The following is a 7,492-nucleotide window of genomic DNA, read 5'->3' on the forward strand; positions in this document are numbered from 1 at the left end:
ACACACACACATACACATACACAATCATATTATCTGCTTTTGCTGGCTACACATTTTCTATTCTATGCATCACAAAAGAAAGAGAGAACAGATAGCTGACATGCAATATTGAACCATTTCTACTGCTTTATTTCCATAGGGACAGTGAACACAGAGCAACTTCCCAATTACATACAAATTAAAATAACAAGACAATACCCAAAGCCCGCCAGAGCACACCATTTACCTCATAATCAAATCCTAAAAAAGATTTTCTAGAAGTTAACTATATCAAATGAATGAAGCATTAATTTTTAAAAATTAAACTTCTCTGGGATAGTGACAAAAACTGGGCATCTCTAAGGAGAGTTTTGCACAAGCTTACTTCTCGGCCAGAGCACGCGAGGTCATGGATTCATTCTCTGGATTTCACTTTCCCCACCTGAGTTGTGCTTTTTGTCCCTTTTGACCACTGTCAAGCCAGGTGCTCTTTGAGATCTTCACTGAGGGATGAGACATTTGGTGTTGTGATTTTGTTAGCTGGGGCTGGAGCTTATATATGGATGCTGTAGGGCTTTTTTCCCATCAGTTTCAGTTTCAGCATATTTGAAGCTCGAATATATTTGCCAAATTTGCTAAGCTCTTTTGAAAATTATCGTTTTTGGAGGTTTGAAGCATTTGGTAATTTTCCCTGGTGTTCTGAAACCAGAGCAACTTCAGGTCGCAAATCTGGGCAAGCATATTTCTATTTGACAAGGTTGCAGCGTGTTTTCCATGAGCTAATTTCAATAATGTATAAGCAGTCTATTCCAGGTCCCCTGAGCCAAGCTTTGTGGTTCACCAAATTAAATATATATGTGTGTGTGCATGTCTGTGTGTTTGTATATAATTTATATATATAATATATGCATATATACACACACACACACACACACACACATATATATATAAACATTAGATCTTTATGGAAAAAAAAAGAAGCTAGTGCATAGAATGGATGAGCCTGAAGAAAGGACCCTGGAATAGTTCTGCCACCTAGTTCCCCCATAGTCTAATCCACACTCTGTCCTCACGAGCCTGGGTGAACATTTCTTCTGGAGGAATCCCTGTTAATAGCTCCTCCTAGAACAGGGCTCAGCTGTGCGGATGTCGTCTTATCAACCACAAGCAAACATGGGGGTAGGGAGCTGAGTGTCAGTGGATCTTGCTCATGGGAAAATTGTTCTATCAGCCAGTAGTATGTAGCAGGGCTACATTTTTTTTTAAATAGTGCCTGCCCTTCTTGACTGTCTAGAAAAGCAGAACCAAATTCTCACTGAACCAGTAAACTAGCCAAGGAAGAGTGTGTCAATCACGTTGATGATTTGTTTCTAAGATTCTTGCTGAGTGCAAACGTTCTAAGTACCGTTGGTTAAACTACTATCTTACTTAGAGGGAATAGCTACATAAATCAGAATATTCTTCTTAAGGAGTTGTCTTTTGATTTATAATACATTGGGACAAAATATATTCATCATCTCCATTCTGAAATGAGTAAATTATTGGTTTCATATTTTTCCCTCCCTAGAATACAGAAAGCATCTTCAGAAGAAATTCCCAAACACAGTGGAAAAAGAGCTTCACTTTTAAAATGTTCACGTCCAGTGGGACGATATTCATAATCTGAAGTTTTAAAATTCTGATAGACATTCAAATGGCATTATTGTGGAAAACAAGAAAATTCTATTTGTCATTCAGGATCCTCACATTGCAATTTGAACAATCTACTAATCAACAGTTTTTAATTAACTGCATTACTCACAATGGACTCTCACCCTGGATCCCTAAACAGGGTTTTCAAAGCTAAAATTTGGTAACAAATGATCTAATACATTCCTGAAAGAAGAACTTGTTTCCTTCCTTTGACTTTCCACCAGAAATCCCTATTACAAAGCCAGCATAGCTGGCATTTTACCAGTTCATGCTCCAATCAGCTTTTTTCTAAATTAATTCATTACATCAAAGAATTTTATTCAGCTGCAAAGCTATCATTAGCTTTATTGTAATCTTCAAGACTTGAGAAAAATTCAGATATTTTTCTACAGATTTTTTTAACCACATATGCTATACATACGCTAGTAGTTGGGAAAAAATTGCTTTGCTATAAAATTCATCACAATAAGTAACATAAGAGTAATAATGTCATTCCTGGCATATCTTACATTTTGATATGCTAAATTATTAATTCAGTGCTTGACATTGTAATGATTGATTTTATGTGTCAACTTGGCTTAGCCTTGGTACCCAAACAGTTGGTCAAAAATTATCCAAGTCCAAGCATGGCAGCTCACACCTATAATCCCTGCACTTTGGGAGGCTGAGGTGGGAGGATTGCTTGAGCACAGGATTCAAGACCAGCCTATGCAACATGGCAAGACCCAACCTCTACAAAAAAAAAAAATTTAAAAATTAGCTGGGCGTAGTGCTCCATGCCTGTGGTCCCAGCTACTCAAGAGGCTGAGGCAGGAGGATTGCCTGAACCCAGGAGTTTGAGACATTTAACCACTAGAAATAGAACCAATAGCGTGTGTGTGTGTGTGTGTGTGTGTCTATGTGTGCGTGTGTGTGTCTGTGTTTGTCTGTGTGCACGTGTATGTCTATATATAAATTTTGATGTTTTTCAAGAAATTGGCTTGCAATTTTGGAGGCTGGCAAGTCTGAAATATGCAGAGTAGGCTGGCAGCTGGAGGCCCAGGAAGAGTTGATAGCACAGTTTGAGTCTAAAGGCCATCTGCTGTCAGAATTCCCTCTTTTCTTTGAGGGAGGTTAGTCTTTGTTCTATTCAGGCCTTTAACTGATTATGTGAGGCCTATCTACTTATAAAGAGTAATCTGCTTTACTCAAAGTCTACTGGCTGTTAGCCTCATCTAAAACATACCTTACAAAAATATCTAGGATTTTTTTTCTTTGAGACAGGGACTCTGTTGCCCAGGCTGAAGTGCAGTAGTGTGATCACGGCTCACTGCAGTCTAAAACTCCCTGACTAACACAACTATATATCCAGATAAATTCATATTCTGGAATTTCTTCTCAATTTCCACTGCAGGTAAAATTTGGAAGCCATTATAATAAATATTTTTATGAGGTTTCCTCAGAAATATGGCATTTAAAAATTATTTGTAATTAGAAATGTAAGTTCTCAAATTATACCTTTAAATGGGGTTTGCACAATTATGACTTGAATAGTATTCAAGTAGTCAAGAGGGTGATGCAATATTATTGTGTAGAATTTTTAGACTAAAATATTCCCAAAACCACAATCCTTTTCTTTTCAATACATGTGAATCAATACTGTATATAAGCTTTGAAAGTTTTTGAACTGTATATTTCCATTATCAGCCACCTAAAAGAAAAAGAGGAAAATAGGAATAATGACCCGTCACTCTTACAGAAGAGAAAACATGCTAGCTGTTGCCAGTGATAGGTAGAAGTCTTCCAAACACACACTGTTTTCTGACCCATGGAAAAGAAACTTTGTATTTACTTTTTGTATATACCTAAAACCACAGTCTATTAATAACCAGCAATTGATAATGCCCAAAATTAAATATAAATTATTTTATATTGACAATCTTCTGGTATTTAGCTAGCAAAGCCAAGGATGAAAACTAACTCCTGAGGAAGATGGAATAAAATACAATATGCTTCTCAGGGTTCAAAGATGCTTTATGTGTACCCGATTAGAATAGAAATAGTACATTTTAACAGAAATAATTTTTAAAAAACTTGATTAATGGTGGTTATGTACATAGGAATATTTGTAATTTGCTAAAAAGAAGTCATTTGATTGGCAGTCATAGAGTTGATTCAATGGTTCAAGGCCATCAAACCTAGGCTCCTTCAACTTTCTGTTTTAGGGTGTTAGCTTTGTCCTCAGGCTTGAATCCTCATTGTCACAAGATAGCTGCCATACCTCCGGCCATCATTCCCAACACAGGAAGCAAAGAGGCAGTCAAAAGAACAGATTTTCTCATTACAGAATTGCAATATTTCTCTCAAGAAGAAATATTTTTCTAGAGAAGCCCAGAGGACTTCATAGATCACTGCCCAGAACTGGGTCATATGGCCCCCTAGGACAATCACTGTCAAAGGGAACTAGAATGACCAGCATTCTCTGAGACTCACCGTGACTTATCTACCAAATTCAAGCACTTTGCCATATGAACAAAACTGGAATTCTGTTAGCAAGAAAGAATTGTAGCATAGGCCGGGTGCAGCGGCTCATGCCTGTAATCCCAGCACTTTAGGAGGCTGAGGCGGGTGGATCACGAGGTCGGGAGATCAAGACCATCCCAGCTAACACGGTGAAATCCCGCCTCTACTAAAAATACAAAAAAAAAAATTAGCCGGGCATGCTGGCGGGCGCCTGTAATCCCAGCTACTTGGGAGACTGAGGCAGGAGAATGGCGAACCTGGGAGGCGGAGCTTGAAGTGAGCCAAGATCACACCACTGCACTCCAGCCTGGGTGACAGAGAGAGACTCCACCTCAAGAAAAAAAAAAAAAATTGTAGCATAAACATTGGGTTGGTAGCCAATGGGCCCGCAGTAACTGCCTGCCGTAAATCAGTCAACTTGTAGATGCATAAGATCTTTATCCATAATTAACAAACATGACACACTCTTTGTAATAGTAGGGTTTATATCAAATATTTTCTCATCCTACAGTCAGCATATTCCCACTTGCCATGAAAATGTTGCCAAGCATTACTTCTTCTATTTAGCATTTAGTGTTTTATTTAATTTGTATAATGAAATTGTGTAAGATTTTACTTGTATAAAATATAAATTAATCCAATTGAGTAAAATTTCTCAAACCACTCTATACATTTATTCAGACATGCGTTTTCCTTGCCAGCTAAAGAATCATTAGCTCAGAATGCACCCTAATATGATGCCATCTGAGGGTTTTGAGTGGGAAATGGCAAAAGGTGAGCCACACACATGGAGGAAGAACTGGAGTTAGAAAGATAACTCCACCAAGGGACAGATAATGCAGGCCAAGGCAGCTGCAATAAAAATAGGGGGAAGGCCAGGAGTGGTGGCTCATGCCTGTAATTCCAGCATGCTGGGAGGCCGAGGCAGGCAGATCACCTGAGGTCAAAAGTTCAAGACCATCCTGGCCAACATAGTGAAACCCCGACTCTACTAAAAATACAGAAACCAGCCGGGCATGGTGGCACGTGACTGTAGTCCCAGCTACTCATGAGGCTAAGGCAGGAGAATCGCTTGAACCCGGGAGACGGAGGTTGGAGTGAGCTGAGATCGTGCTACTGCACTTCAGCCCGGGCAACAGAGTGATATTCCACCAAAAAATAAAAATAAAAAATAAAAATAATAGGAGGAGAAGGCCTAGAAAGATATTCAGGAGCTCAAGTGACATAAATTTTTGACCAGATAGAAAGCAATTACTGAACTATACAAAGGCTGGGCTTTGGGTGAAGTACACCTGAGTCTGAGTCATGATCTTTCTGCTCACTAACTGAGGTTTTGAACAAGTGATTTTTCTTTCCTAAACCTGAGTTTCATCCAATGTGAAACAGGAATAAATAAGAATGCTCAGTAGTTGTAAATACTAAATGACACAATATATAACTTGTCTGTCCCCTGTTGGGTGTTGACTAAATAAAATAGTAGCTGAATATGATGGTGATCATAATGCTTGTTTCTAGGATAGAAGACAAGTAGATGATATTCAATGAGGATACGAAATATAGTGGAAGATGAGGCTGGGAAGGACTGTAACAAGTTCAGTTTTAGCCTGTATTGTATTTTATTTGTTTATTACATCCTTGTAAAATGTAGAACACAATGTTGGACACAGAGGATTCTCTGTCCAGTGCACCTCCCTGACTCTGAGAACTGCCACCCCTCCCAGCCGACATGGGTCACTTTCAAGTTCGCCCAAGTTATAACAAGAGTACTTGGCCACCCTAACCCTCAGTTTCTTCATCTGAAATGGAGAAAATGTTACCCAACTGACAATATAAATAGAAAACGTATATAAAACACATAACTACCAGCTGCATAGACAATCAATTAAAAAAAAAATCTTCCCTTTCTTTCATCTTAAATGCATACCCCAACATTTCCAGTAGATTTTGAAGGAGGAGTTCCAGTTGACCCAATTTACAAACCAGTAAGAGTTCTAATTCCAGAAGTTTAAGAGTTCTAATTCCAGTTATTTACATGGGGCCTATGCAAACCAAGGTCCATACAGATTGTAATACAACTAATGCCACTTTGTTAACACAATTAATATTTTTTCTACTACTTATTAAAATTGATATCATGGCTTTTAGCTATCCCTTACATTACATAATTTGTGGATCAGTTCTCTCACCAGGCTTGCAAAAGCAGTTTACTGTGATCAAGTTCACTCACTGTAAATATCCACCAAATTTGCTAGAAGAGGAAGCCTGCAATAACTTGTCTTGCTGATAAACCAATGGGCAGGTCTCATATCTTCTTATCCATGTTTTTCCCTACCTAGTGCCTCACTTATAATAAACATTCAACAAATGCTCTGCAAATAAATGAGGCAGATAACCTTTAGAAGAATCTTCACCCCAAAAAAATTCAATTCACATGTGGAGCAATATTTCAAAGACCTAAATGCAATCTAAGATAAAGGGAATGAATACTACTATATCATTTCCAACAAAGTGATTCACTATTATGAGACTATCCAAAAGTAATTAACTAATTTAAAAAATACATGCATCTTTCAAATTTTCCGTTTCTTAACCAGTAATACAAGATGGTAAATCATAACCATTGATCATTCCCAGGTAATATTTTGACTTGCTAAAACAGCAGTCCTTCATATTTTCAAAGGATAAAAATCTGTTGGTGAAAGAAAATTCTTCTATACCACAAAATTTTGAAAAAAAGTATATTGAGGCTGTAAAAAAGTTATATAGAATATTTCCATATCCCTTTATTCAAAACTGATATAATTAATGTTAACAGTAATGGCTAAATAAAGAAAAACAATTTTAAAGAATGCTATGGATATTCTGGGTATAGGAGTGGCCATTAAAATAGTTGCAAATAATAATGAAGCATAAATGATAATAGATATTGATAATTAACATGCAAAAAAGAATATTTCACTGTCACTGTCCACATGAGCCTTCATTCCTGAAAGCACTGAAAACAAGAGCCAAAGCTACCTATTGAAAAGGCTAAAAAACAATTGTCAAGTCAGGAATAACCTCCCATGTCCTGCTGATGTTTAAGATTCTAAATACTAAAGAATACATTAATAATGTACTGTCTTGGTTCATCTAGTTTAGCAAATTTACTCTCTAGAATATGAAATTCTATTGATTATATCAGCACCAAAAATATATAAAAGTGATTGAGAATGAGGCTTTAAGATAACCTCCTAATAATACGTATCTGATTAGGATATGACACATCCCACTTTCCAACCCACATATCTATAAAGACAAAATCTGAATCACATGGAAA

This window comes from Nomascus leucogenys, chromosome 4, assembly GCF_006542625.1.
Source record: "Nomascus leucogenys isolate Asia chromosome 4, Asia_NLE_v1, whole genome shotgun sequence".
In the NCBI taxonomy this organism is placed as follows: Eukaryota; Metazoa; Chordata; class Mammalia; order Primates; family Hylobatidae; genus Nomascus; species Nomascus leucogenys.